Below are 15,437 nucleotides of genomic sequence, written 5' to 3' on the forward strand. Positions count from 1 at the left end.
GAGACTGATGATCATTCTGTCATTGAATTAATATCTGTCATCCCTGTCTCTGTCACCCCTCTTGGTAAAACAACACTGTGTAACATCAGAATTCTGATCTGAAGACAAGAATATTTTTAATTCATTTTGTTCTTGTTCTTTACACCTGGGTATGACAGCAGAAATGAATGACAGTAACATACTTAAGGAATTTCTCTGACAAATAAGCCTTGAAATACCACATCGAATTGGTATACTTCTTAGCTTCTCTGCTGGCCAGGATGAACAGGTGTAAAAATAACCTGGTTAAACAAGTTTCACTCTCAGCTGTTTACTGAATATTAAACCTTTTCATACCTATATTCATGATAGATTATACCTCTTATCTGCTGCTCTTAAAAATAATTCCCAGGAGATCAAAAGGATTACATAAAGGCACATTAAGAATTCTCGTGATGGCCAGTAAAATAATTATTTTGTCATTCCCCCACACCTACATTTCAGGCTGCAATCATGCATTTGTGCATTAATCAACATGAAAACTTAAGAGTTAAAAACTTAAAGGGAATTGAAAAAGGAATACAAGACATTCGACGGACAATTGATAAAAAATGGGCTCTGTCCTTCCAGCTTTGTTTGCAAAGACAGACGTTAAAAGCCTGCTCTGGGATTTGTACATATTTTATACTCACAGCCCAGTCTGTGGTAAGGAGCTATCTGCATAATGGAAGGAGTGAAATGTTGGTACAACAACAGAGATCCTGTTTCACCACTTAGTGCAAAGACAGTACAAAAGAGTGGGATGGAGCCAAGTGAATACATCAGAGCTGTACACAGGAACCCAAATGCCATGCAGATGTTAGCATTATAACTGACATCTTTTCCAGTTTCTCTGAAATTTGCTGGTAAACATCAAGGCTAGAAAGTGTTATTTAGCTAAAAATGCTATGGCAGATTTTATTGGCACAACTGTTAGGGGCTTCAGAAAAAAAAATACTGTGACCATCACTATTGGTTTAATATTTTTTAAAACTGCCTTCATTTGCTCCTACATCTTTTACCTTCTGTCCTCACCTCACAATGGTAATAAATCACAACCCCCTCTCCTTTCATTTTGTGAAAATCTTATTAATGAGAATTAATGAGAAAGGATTCTGTGAATGCTGGAAGCTGAATATTCTATTTAAATTTCTACCTTGCTTGCAAGGCCCTCTTTCTTTTCCTCCCAACCATTTCCCATACTACTAATAAAAGTTACTGAGAGTTTTGTGATTAAAGTAGATTAGTTACAGTAGCTGTAAATTCTTTGCAAATGTGTAAGAAAGAACATATTAGATTTAAAGTTGATGGTTATTATTTTTTGTTGTACCTATGCTACTTTCATCCTGTGATACTCTGCAAAGTGACTAGGCTACTAAGTATTATCTGCATTACAAAAGGGTTTTCTAGGGAAATTGGTTATGTCCTTTGGTTGTACCACCATCATACAGGTATCGGGTACTGCTGATTCATTCTCTCTCATTCTTTCTCTCTTTCTTTCTCTCTCTTTCCTTCTGTAACCGTCATGTCCTGTCATAGGAAGCATACTGTTGTCCATGGCATTTCTTTCAGATCTATAATTTAGGAATGGACAAGCAGCAACATGTAAAAGATGGGTAAAGAGGGGGATTTTGTGCATCTTTAGCAGATTTTTAATGGAAACTGTATCAGATTCATTTGTCTATCTGGTAGTTTGTAAGACACAGTCCTTCTTCCATTTCAGCATTAGATTACAGTAGGCATTGGATGCAATTTCCAAATCTTGCTTCAGCCCTGCACACTCAGTTTTGAGTTATGTACTTGCTTTCAGCCTAAGCATAAAAGTTCTCCAGCAATTTATATGAAATAGAAAAATGTGGTTTATAGCACACATTTCTCTGTGTTGAGGCCCTGACAGTCAAGGATTCTCAAGTTAGATTTAAACTAAAGTTCTGTTTTGCTGTAGAAAAAGCTGCATTTCTGAGGTATTGTATTTAGAAAATAGCTCTCTTCTTTGTAAACCTGTGAGCCACAGCACTCTATTAATGGCAAGTACTATCAGGTATTCCATTGGTGGCAAATAAAAGATTTCAGTTTATTGAAATCACAAGGTTTGTAATGAATTAGCATTGAAAAGTTATTTTTTGCATCTCAAAATTTTGTGAATCCCTAAGCTTTGAATTAAAATACTTGTGGCAACAGGTCCACCAATGACTTATCCTTATCATTCCTTACCACCAGAGTTTTGCTGCAACTGGATTCAGTAAGAGCAAATTCAAAAAGTACTTCAGGTTTTTGTGTCTACTGTGCCAAAATGAAAGAGCCTAATTCACCTCCCTCCTGTATGTAGTTGTAAATCAGGGAAAATTCTAAAAGTTAATGCGTTTACCTTTGGGTAGGAAGTCGTATGAGAAAGTAAGTCTGAAAAGTAGGTATTTTCACCAAGATTTGTATCTCTACCCTGGGAGATAGATGACAAAACCTTCAGCTATAAAGTTTGATCAATAGAATTGTACCAGTCCTAGAACTGTATACATCCAAAGTTCTTATGATCCACTGATTGCAGTGTTCATTGTTCCCCTGTGCACATGCTTGGAGGTGTTTACCTGATACAGATGGCCTCTTTATTCGCTTCTGTGTGTGGTGTACTTGGTGCAACCGCTGTATTCTGTAAGCATGATTTGCCTTGCTGTGAAGTAGCAGGATTTTTTTGTTGATTTAACACTGGTCATAAAAAGAGTTAAGCACAAGTAAAACACAATTTCATTTAATAATTCGCAATACTAATTTCCTATACAAGCTTAGAAAATCACTAGGCTATAATGCTATATATATTAGCAAATATATTAGTAGTATGGTCTGGCTTTTGTGCAGTAGTGAAACCTATTGTAAACAAGAGGCCAAACCTTATCCTTATATTTGATTACTGGGGCGTATACATTCAGTGACTGTTTTCCTTGGGGAGTGATAAAAATAATGGTACTGCCAACTGGGTCACAGGAGTGAAGCCAGTAAGTTAAAAATATTAATGTAGAGGTTTATTGGATCTGACTTTTTTCCTGTTACCCAGATTTCTAAATATATAGGGAAACTGTGCAGGGAGAAGCTTGTGGAAATCCAAGCTGTATCTTATTTCTCTTGAATTTTAGACGAAGCTTTGCTGTTTCAGTTAGGCTATTATTATTAGCTAGAACTTTACATAGTACTAACCAGTTTCTATCTTGACCCTTGCAGTAGATTTTGAATATGACAAAATTGCTCCACTATGTGTTTTTAAAAGAACATGATGAAATGCTGTGTTTTTTCCAGCACACCTTTTTTTAATATTTTTTCATATATTGACTCTCCTTGTTCTGTTTCTAGTACAGCTTAATAGTTTGTTTCATTATTGATATTAAGAAATGTATCTGACTGAGGTAATAAGGATTTGAAATGTGGCAGTATATCTGTCACAGAAAATCATATTTAAACACTCTGAAAATAATTGTTAAAATACTGTGAAAAATGTATTGAAACCCATATATTTTTTAGTCTCATTTTTCAGTCAGGAGTAGCTGCAGAGACTGTACAAGGTTAGCCTGATTTATTAGGATATTTAATGTGATGTTTAAGTTATTCGACATATATTTTATGTGATTTTTATAATGTGTTTATGAATCTTTGGATTGATTGTTTGGGTCATTTTGATTACTAACCAAATTAGTAAGCCAATGTGATTTTTAATGAATACAGACGAATGGAGTAGGTGTTACCTTTCATATTAGCAACAATAACCACATGCCATTTGAATATAAATTTATATAAATTACATCGCAATATACTAATTTGTTTTGTCATTACTGATGCAAGTCTGTGAAGCCCAACAATACAGCAAATACTAACATTTTGCCTTTAAGTGTTCAAAAACATAAAATAAATGAGGCATGGCTATTGATTGTCTTCGGCCTACATTATCTGCACAGGAACTATTAAGAAGGCTTTTCTGTCTTCCTTTCATGCCTCATTTTCTCATACTATCTAATGAAGAGCTTCGCTTAAACTATAATGTGCTACTATCTTGAAAGTACATTTTTATGGCACTAAAAAGCTATAGTTGTGCATTATGGGCTTTTTACTGCTGTTTTTATTGCTGTGTTGCATTGTATAGAATAATAAAATTTTGTAGTGCAAGAGTTACTTGTTTAATTAATTTTTACTTTTAAATTATATTTTGTCCACTTTAAAAGCAACCTAGAATCCTGACTTCAAAAAAGTAGATTGTCGTCAATAGCGGTGGATTTCAGCTTGTCACATGTAAGACTATCAGTAAATTAGAAATGTAGAACAGTCCACATTTTTTGCCTTTGTAGGTGTTACTAAAGTTTCAATACATGGCTTTTTGGACTACAAATGAAAATGTTCCTCCTGCACTAGTGATACTTTATTTCAGTGCTACTTTCTTGAAATTCAAGTATTCTGGTAGATGAAAACTGATTTAGTGGTGAAAGTCTTGTAGCAAGGAAAATAAAAGAAAATAAAATAATTGAATCAAAATATCTAACAATTAGTTTAGGGTATTTAGCAACTATGTGCATGCACTAAAATATTTGATCAACACTGACATGATGTAGCACCTTTGCAGAGTATTTTGAGGTAGTCTACAGACTATAAACTCTTACTGCAGGCTCTTTAATCTATCATGCTCACTAAGTACTTATCTAAAATGCTCTTCAGTGCTGGATTCTGAAGTTTGTTACTGGTCACTTGTAGATTTTCACTAGAATTTTCAGAATATAATCTGAAGAACTCAAGTTTTTGACGCAACATAGGACCCTCATCTAGAAGAAAATTCTATAAACTGATCAAAAATGAGAGATAAGAGGTATTTGAAATTACAAATGAAATCTCTTTCCTCTATTTTTTTTCCTCGTCAGAGCACAGATTTTGTGTTCTCATGTGATATATCAGTAGGTCTTCTATGTAAGGTAAAAAACCAAAATCTGGGCTGTTTGATTACAAAGGAGAATCTCTAGGCAGCTCAGCAAATCTTGAATTCTGAACCTGAGCCTTGGGATTTTCTGGCACTTGCCTCTTGTGGGCATTATAAAATCCCTGTCTGTTCACCTTCCTGAGAGGATGAGGAATAAATCTTTGGTACTTCTTAGCCTTACCTGGAGCAATGTGATTTGACTTGGATAAAGCTAGCTTTTAAGCATGCAGATTTTAGGCTTCTGAACTCAGAGCATAAATCAGGGTCTCAGAAATTCAAGTGAGTGAGTTATCCAGGACCCTGAACTGAGAAAGTCTCAAGTGCCTTCAAGGTAAAAAAAAAAAAAAAAAAAAAAAAAAAGGCATGAGTTGCTAATTCAATAATATCCACAAAGTTTTGTCATGCATAAACTTTCTAAGTTAAAGCAATGTGGGGTTGGCACACATTTGTTTTCCCAGATTTTCTTTCTAGTAATTTCATGTTTTACTTGCAAGGCCATGGACTTTTTGGGTAGCTGTTAGTTTCACATTGTAGATCCCAAACGCTGAATGTTGCTAAGTCTATCTAATGTATGTGCATATGCATCACAGCCACATTTTTGGAGAATAAATTCAAAGTTTTTGTTGCCACAGCAGAGCTTCAAATCTCTGTCAAAAGCAAGCTATGCATGTTCAGGCATAATATAATCATAAATTTCAAATTTAGTCTCACAGGTTCTGTTGTTACTGAAGCTATATTTAATTTCTCAGGTAGATCTTTATTACTAAGAAAGATGAAACAGGTAGGTACAAGTGTCCAAGATCCCGAGGTAGACTTCATTATAGCCAGGTCATTCCTGACAGATTTGTGTCCAAATTGCTAAATTTATTCAAGACAGAAGTCCTCTACATCCCCAATATAATCTTTTCTTAACTGCCCAGAGATTGTTTCTGCAAGTTGTATCAACATTTCTTGCCTGACTTGCAGTGGAACTTGAAAACAGTTAATCATTAGCCTCTTAATGTCAAGTTATATACTACCTCAGTCATCTCTTGCGTTGAACAAACTGATTTATTTATCACAGCCCTTATCAGTAGATCACATTTTCTAAACCTTTCATGATTCTTGTTTCTCTCTTGGATTCTCCCTACCATGTGTACATTTTTTTGAGAGTTTATAATTTCTTGGTTAATATCAGCTTTCAGTGTGTAAAAGTATTGGTAACAAAAATATTACAAATAAAAATATTAATAATTACATATAAATTATTATATTTAAGATATAAATATAGCAGAAATGTAACATACAGAACTATTTGTAGTTTCGTTTATTAGAGGAAATTTAGGCAAATGAAGAAGAGAATGGAACTTAGCTGGAGATGAAAACTTGCAAAAGTATTAATATAGGAAAGACCTACACTACGAATATAGCCTGTGTGAATGAGTATTTAATGCATAGTAAGTTGAAGCTAAAGCTGTAAAACTGTGAAGTAACCTGTATGTTGGTATTTACTAGTAAGATTATTGCATCATTTAAAATAAGGGCTCCTACATAACAGACAAAGGAATAATCACTAGGTTACAGGTTAAGGTGCCTGGACAAAAAATTCATCTTTGGTAAGAAGAATATCAAAGTTGAAAAATTTTGTTATTATTGGTGAATTACTTTTGAAAAGTTCTAGCAATAAGAATGTTTTAAACTGTGGATTAAAATTACTCAAGCTTTTTCTTAAGATTACCTTTAAACAATATTTTAGATTGGAAACACAGATTTTCAGCACCTTAAAATGTGAGAACAAGGAAGAGTCTAATTATGCTTCCACTTTGTAAATAAAAACTGAGAATGGAAGAAAAGAAAGAAAATCCTGTGTACTTTACACAGGCATTCTGGGAACAAGCTTATATGTGCTAATGAAAGGTTTATTCTCTATCTGATGGTGGGCATGATGGGATCTCCTAGACAAGACAAATTGCACTTACTTCTACATGTGATATCTCTGTGTTGTCTGAAATCTGGTGTTGAACAGGGTCTGTATTGCAACTGATTCTGCATGTGTAGGCGTGGGTTAGGAAAACAGAAATTACTCTTCTGGGAGTATCTTATACTGATAAAATGTCAGATACACTGTATATTGATCCATACACTGTTAAATCTGACCGATTTTTAAATTTAAAATCAAAGCGTTCCTAAATTAATTAATTAGCAATACATTTAGCACTACTGATTTGCTCTTCACATTATTAAACACTACCATTACATATACAAAACATATCCTAGAGTAGCTGTGTGTATGGTGTCACAGAGATGATGCACTGTAGTGAGGGCTGATGGCTGGGTGCTCCTCAGTCATGGCAGTTGAGATGATCGGAAATACTACCCCAGATGAAATTGGAAGGTTCCTTTTACTCAAAGAATTGGTAGGAGTTTTTATTTATTACTGAATAACTATCTTAATGTGCCATCTGCAAGTTGCCAATAGGTTGTAAACAACCACAACACACCCTGCAGAGACATGAGGGGTTGAAATTGCCAGGAGAATGAAATTTTCATTCAGGGAGTTCAAGCACCGGCATATGTGGTGGCAAACTTCTCCCTTTTGATCCTTGCATTAAAGTTATGTTGTCGTTAATAGGAAATATTAACCTCAAAAATTATTAAGATAACTTTTTACTAACCAGTTACACTTCTGCTTATGTTTTGATAGTGGAGAGTCAAAAAATCTCAAAATTTTACATTCCCTATTCATTAGTCACCAACAGTTTAAATATAACAGAACTCTGATATTTATGTCCAGGATACAATTCTGCTTTTCCTTCCAGATATTCTATTGTTTAGTTGATAAGATGAGAGAAGGCCAGCACTGAAAGAAGGGTGAAGGTCTTCAGTGGAAAGAAGAAAAAACGTTATGGTCAGGCTACTATCTTTGATAGAGTCCTGAAGATTAAATCTGACATGTAAGAAGATAAGGGTGATACAGAAGGATAAAGAAGCATAATCCTGAGCACTTCAAGTAGACTGAGGTTGGATTTTGAGCTTGACTAACATGATAGGAGAGTACAAGGTGTTAGAGTCAAGAAAGGAACTGATAAATACAGGTACATGGTTGGACATCAAGATAGACTTGAGGACAATTCAGAGCAGTAGTGGAGGGGGCTAAAATAATCCATGCTTGAGAGGCAATTTTTAGTTACTGTAGTACCTGATGTAACAGATCAAGGTAGTATTCTCAATACTGTAATTATTATCATTAAAATAAGCAGGAATCTAAGACAACAGCTCTATCTGAAATCATCTTCAGCTTTTTTAGTTAAATAGGATTAATTTATCATATTTCTCTGTACCTGAAATGTAGGCAGAACTGCTACCCTGACTGCAGCAACTGATATAAACTAAGGAGTCTGCTCAGAAAATCACTATTGCACAGCTTAAACTGGTTGAAGTTTAAGACATCCCTGAGGAAGGGTTTTTGTAAAAATGCTCTGGTATCTTTCAGAATTGTTGTTGTGGGACATATCAGAGGAGCAAACGTGAAAAATACAAACTGTAAATGTGAGGTTAGCTTATTTTGTGTAGAGAATTCTTTGGCAGTATGAGCTGTGAATGAAGAGAAATTTCTGCATCTGTCCCATCTACCTTTTCCCCAGGGATGGAACAGTACCTACCCATGACTGCCTCCAGTGAGCACCCACACTTCATCATGTCAGAAACTCAAAGAGAATTTTGCAGCATTTGCACTTTCCCTTAGCATATTCCTGAGTAAAGATTTATCGCTTAGGACAAAAATAATGCGTTTGTTTAGTAAATAAGGAGTGTAGATGGGAGGTAGCCCCATCATGAGCAGGAAGGAGAGGGTCTGAAATTTTAAAAGGGCTGAGATAAGCCCTGATTTAACATTTTGTGAAGTCATTTACAAAGACAGAACACGCGTAAAATACAAGTGCATTTTGTCCTCTAACACTGATCGAACTAGAATGGGCAGATTTAACATGGTTGCATGCAGTTTTGGCATTACTAAGAAGAGCTCTAGGTGTATTTTTTTTCTTCCCTCAGTCTCCCCAACCTAGTGCCAGCAACAATAAAAGTTTATAGTTGAGGTTTAATGCCACTTTTGTTGAGTGTGCGAGCTCCATAATGTAACATATTTTGTTAGATCTTTTACTTAATACAAGACTTCAGTTGCAGAGATTCAGACTGTATCTGCCTGGCTGCCACACTAATATCTTGTTGATTGCCTGCTGCAATTTTTCAGGTTCTGCATATCTTTATTTATATTGGAAGTCATTTAGTTTTATTCAAAACCTCTTTTCAAAATGCCTGTAGTACACAAAAAAAAGCACTTTATCAACAGTCTATTGCCTTGCAGATGTGAATTTCAAGACTCATCCTTATGGTGTAAGAATGTAATCTATTAGAGTGATAAAGGTTTCAAAGAGAAACAATCTTAATCCAAAGAAAAACATTTTTTATTGAATGTATCCAGCTGTCTAATGACCCACTAGCATGTTTCCCTTTCAAACACTATCAATAAAGGCTCTGTTTTTTCAGAGATACCTTTACTGCTCTTGTTTTCCACTCTCCAGAAACAGAAATCCCAACAACTGATGCATTAATCCCGTGGACAATTTTCTTGAAGCTTTCTTGTTTCTAACAAGATCATTGTCATATCAAAGAGCAACTGGCTTTTTAGAATAAGAAATCATGGGTAAGGAGCCACTATATTTCTGAATTGAGAAATAATAAAAATGCAGTTGCTGGTAATGAGTAAAAAAAAAACTGTTTACTGCTTATAGGAAATCTTGCTTGTTTGACTATTTTCAAACATTAGGTTGGATCCTCCACTAGTACTCAAACAAATCATGGCTTATGATACCCAGCACCTGCAAGCCATCAGATTCTTCTGTTAAAAATTCAGTGGGTGCCTACATGTGGTCAATTTAATGAAATAGTTTTCAAGCCCACTGCCGTTAGGACTTTCATTGCATCTTGTTCAAGTCGTAACTTCATTCTGCATTTCAGTTGTGGGCAGAGACTGCATCTTGTCCTTTCAGCTGAAATGTATACACCTGCATAGCATCCTTTTAGAAAGTGTGCCATCTATATTTAATGTAATCAACATGACCTTTTCTGTTAGTTAGGTGAAAGAGTGCTCCATTAAATGGATACATTTTGACAAATCAATTAAGACATTTATTTTCAGCTGTTGGAAAGAGTGAGGGTGTCAGGCTGCAGATACATGCAGGTCTGTTAACTGTTTAATAGCTTAATAGTAGATCTACTGGTGATAGCTGATGTTTCTGCAGGTGCCATCTCATTTTCTCCATGGCACACAATTAAAATCAATCCTCAACATTCTTTGATTACACTGAGACAGTATGTTTGTCTATAAATAGTCCCTTTGAAATGAATAGGTACTGTTTAGTGAGTAAGATAAAAGATTGACTCTCAACATTTCTAGTTGTGATAGGATGTACTTGTATCACAGCATAAAAAATAAAATCCTCAAAATTTCAAATTTTGTCTTCTGATTCAAATGCTTATCATATCCTCAGTCACTTTGTCACATTGGTCAATGGTAAGATATTTCTGACTTATCATCTGGGAAGGCACCCAGCTAAATTACTTAGCAAAAATGTGATTTTCACCATGAGAATTTCTTTATTTTCTCGGATCAGATGTTAAGATTAGCAGTAGTCTGTTTCCAGTATTGCTAAGGAAAAGTGAGGATGCACATATAAAGTGAGCAACCTCTTGGTAAATCCTCCTAGATTCCAGGACTGACAGTTTAAAGACCTGGGCTGAATAGCACCAGTGTGTTTAATGAAGGCAGTTTTAATAGTCATAAGCATAGTCAGAAGAATATGGTGTCTGTGTTTGATACTTGTTCATAGGTAGTTATCTTAGTTCTTAACCAGTCATGTCTTTACATCTTTATGGAAAAATCTGAAATATAATTCGCTACTGACGTTCTGTGTTGCTATGTTTTTTTTCTTAAAAAAAAAAAACAAAAAAAAAAGTTCTTGTAGTGCCAGTATATACTCTCATTCACTTAAGATACCACAAACTCTATTCTATTATCTCACGCATGAAATCTGACCTATACTACCACACATGTTTCTGGAACGATTGATTACAGGTCCTTTTAAGTAATTGCAGTCTATACTATGACTCTGCTGCCTTTTTTTGGCTCTGAGGTTTTTTTTTTTTTTGCTTTTATTTCATTACTTTCAGATCATACTGTGGCTCTTCTTTCAGTCTGCTAAATTCATCACATATTAGGAAAAATTCGGGTCTTTTTCTATTTGCAAGACTTGTAGTAAGTGTACTCAGGAACAAATGACTGTTAATTGGCATCAGACACATGTAAACTGGCAATTAGATACTTAATATGACAAAAGCACGGATCTGGACCAGTGTTTCCATTAGTCCCATTTGTCTGGAGACATCTAAGTTAATATTTAGGTAGACCATGTAACATGGTTGCCCAGCATGAGGACTGGAGGAAATTCTGGTACTATGAGTGTTAGTCCACTAGGAAAATATGATGCCAGATAGTTTGTATCTTTGGATAGGTGTTTGCAGTGAAAGAGATGGGAGAAGTTTCTACACTGACGCTTTTCTTTAGAGGGAACTGATTTTGAGAAAATGTCTCAAATTCCAATGTTTGTGAAAGAAATTGCAGAAAAATAGATAAAACTAAATAAAATAGAAGAAGAGATATTCACAGAGTTACAAAGTTACTGAAATAGGAAGTTGCTGAACTACATACCACACTAATAAACCAGCAGTGGAGCAACAAGTAAATCATACTTGGCACTAGAGTATCAGATCTATTGTTCATATAGTCATAAACTATACAGAAAAGGAAGATGTCCTTTCACAGTCTAAGTTTGATCACGCAAATGGCATAAGCTAGGTGAAACAGTATTATAATTGTCAGGTAAAATGTATTTGGAGAAACATATATCCTTCTATGTAAGCAGTCATGGTTTCTAAATTAGACATTACCCAAAGCAAAGATATATCAAACATTAGCTCTCATTATTAGCAATCAATGTTTCTGCTTTGCTTGTTTCATTTTTTTCCTTTGTTTCTACTACAATTTGGCTGCCTCATTTCTGAGGCTTCATTCTACATTGCATTTTCAGTAGTATAACATTTACAGAACGGTATAAAGCATCTGCTTTTAGTAAGAATATGCCTTTGTGAAAATGCTGGCAGCCTTCAGGATGGGGTGTGTCTGGGGAGGGTGGGAGGAGTTTCTCTTTTCCTTTTAGTGGCGAGTACATACTGACAGCATGACATAGAGGTTGTATAAATTGAACTGCTGTTTCTTGTGTATCCTTGCTATACCATGCTTATAGGATATATCTAAATTTTTTGAGCTGTTCTTTACTTTGTGAATGGCCCTTTTTGCTTAGATACGGGCCCTAGATCAGGGAACATAGGAAGACAAGTTCTCCTACAGTCTTGACTAGGATTATCCTCAGTAAAGAACTGCAACTCAGAGTCTCTATTTTCTCTGTTTCTTCCCCTTTCTCAGCGAGACAGTAGTTTGTGATTGATCTTACTCCAATGCCAACAAATGTGGAATGAAGCCAAAACTGAGCTTAATTCTTCTTGTCCCTGATTTTGCAGTATGAAAGAATAGAGGATGCTAAGTAGACATTTATGTTCTGCAGATCAAGTTTAAATCTTTTATTATAAGTAGCCCTGTATGCATAGTACAGAAGTTCAGTTGTTGAATCTTTTGAGGTGTGTAAATATTTTAGGAAGAAATATCAAAGGTATTGTCTGCCTCACTCCCAAGTCCTTAAAAACAAGTATAAGAGTTTAAATGTATCCAGTTTCTCTTCATTTGTGTTCTCACTCCGGGGTCAGGAAGTTCATTTTTTCCCTTCTTCTAAAGTTTTAAAATGTAATTCTTTTAATTAATAAAAAACAAGATATCTTTCTTAGCTGAAGATTCCAGGTGACTTTCAAGACTAAAAAAAGTTGAAACTGTAATTTGGTACATAAGGCCATCATTGTTTAGGTATGCCAGGGAATTGAAAGTAACCAAATGTTTAAGGAACAGTCAGTTTCAGTCCTGTCAGAAAATGTGATTTCATTACAGAGATTTATACTGAAAAACTAGAATGGGTTAGAAAATAGGTTGCACATCTCGCAAGATGGGACTGAAATATTTAGTATTTCCATTGAGGAGCTTGGACACTCTTTTGACTTAATTCTGAGTTTACAAAGAAAATCTGAAATGTCTTAAATAACAGTAAAACACATAGCATCAAAGTCTCAGTTGGTTCTCAGTAATTAATATAAAACAAAACAAAACAAAACAAAACTTGTGTAGCATAAATCGATGTCTTTCTTCCTATATCCTTTTCTTTCATCTCCTCTCAAATAGATGAGTTCTGTTGCCTTAATCTCAAAGAGGAAATCCATTACCACTCTCTCAGTGATAATTCAGACCAGAAGCATTCTTGCACACATTCTCGGTGAACCTCTTTCTTCCTGGCCAAGTGCTCTCACCTTTCGGTTAAAAGTCAAGCCTTTGAAGGGGTCTTACTGTAATTTGCACAGAATTAAGGTGATATAAAATTAAATTAGTAGTAACAAGTTTGCGAATAAGTTTGCTGGGATATTTTAAGAATAAATAAATATGACTCTATCCTACTCCTCTGCTGAGGACTAGAACAGATCCAAGATGATGCCCATTGCCTCCAATGGTAGATAGCAATGCTACCCTGCCAGCTGTACCAAATAGAGAATATATCTATGCTGAACTCCACCTGTTGCTGAGTTTCCTGTGAAGCATATAAAATATGGGGAATACATTTTTTCCTTTTTTTAGATATGTAGGTAGTTAACATTTGCCTCTTGGAGTCACCTTGACTGCCTCTTCATCTTCATTAATAGCTGAATTTAGCCTATGCTCCGTGGCTTTTGTGAAGAATTCTACAAAATATTTCACAAGTCAAGTGGGTATTCTTATAACCTTCCTCAATAATATGCTCTGTATATATAATGCAGATTAATATTAGAGCACCACTTAGCAGTGCACATCACACAACATAGTTCCTTATAATATGTTAGCAGGAACATTATTTAAAACAGTGCATTCTGAAAATAAAGTAGTTCATTGAACAGTGTGGAAATTGTCTAATGTTCCTTATTTATAACACTAATAGAACATTCTCCAAAACTAGTCATGAAACAACACAGAAATCATTCTATTAGCCTTCATACCTTCTAAGTAGATATAATTAAAAATAGCTGCTCTTAGAAAACGTCAGATTATTCATTGACCTCGCAAATATCATTCATTATAGTAAGGATGAAATGGCTATTTTGCTGGCTTTAAAAATAGTTTCGGGAAAAGCTGTTCTGTCACATAAATTTGGACTGGGGCAAATTTTAACTAAGTCATTGTATCCAGATATAGAAGCAGTGATATCTAAAAATAGATTGATATCCAAAACATTTCATGTATTGAATTGCAAGATTATGACTGTTTCCTCTTTTGTCCTTCATGTTTGAAATTGAATAAAATTTGAGATAGCAGTAAGGTAAGAGCAAAGCATATAAGACAATTAATTCCTGAGGAGTAATTCAAACCAAATAAATTGGGGTTAAGTTGCCCCTATAAATTTGTAGAAACTATGTGGAATTACTAAAATGGTAGCTCTCAATTTACTTTTTAAATTACATGTATCATGGAAACATGCTTATCAATACTTAGCTGAACCAATCCTTGGTCTGAATTCAGTCCTGACCCTGCACATGAAGTGGGATGTTGGTCAAGAGACCTCCTCAGGTCCTTTCCAACTAGGTATTCTGTGACTGATGATTCTTCACAGAAAAATTCAAAAAGCCTTATACCATTGGTCCAGTTCTCAATGTCAGTCACAATCCTATGGCTTTAAAAGCTGCAAGGCAACTGAATATAAGAAGCAGAAGGTCCTTTCATATAAGCAGTTGTCTTGACTGAGAGTTTAAGGACAAAAAATCGAGAGCTAGATTTAGTATTAACTGTAGAAAGAAACTTTAGAAGCATATAGATGAGTTTTGTGATACTTAAGCCTCTTTTTTTTCAGCAAGTCTGCAATTTAGAAGTGCACAGGTAAGAACACACCTAGAGAAAAATGTAGTGTTACTTATCCTATGTTTATTCACTTTACTCCAGGTGTATATCTCAGCTTGTATAGTTTTTCTGGGATTATGCAAAAAGACTTTTGCAAAACAAAGAAACCTTTCTCCCTGACTTTTCCAGGAACACAAAATGAAAGTAATCCTAACTAATCTAAACCTGTCCAATTAATATGAATAAGCCAAAGGCAGATTATTCCAGGAAAAAAGCATATCAGCTGAGATCTTCTTAAATGACTTGTCAGTTTGTTATTAGTTTTTGGTGATCTGTTCCAATTTTGTACCTCCTAGTGCTTCTCAAAACCAAAATGGTAGAGTTTGTTTCAAGTGGAGAATCTAAAACAGTAAT

The sequence above is a fragment of the Platalea leucorodia genome (assembly GCF_965183815.1).
Source record: "Platalea leucorodia genome assembly, chromosome: Z".
NCBI classification, from domain to species: domain Eukaryota; kingdom Metazoa; phylum Chordata; class Aves; order Pelecaniformes; family Threskiornithidae; genus Platalea; species Platalea leucorodia.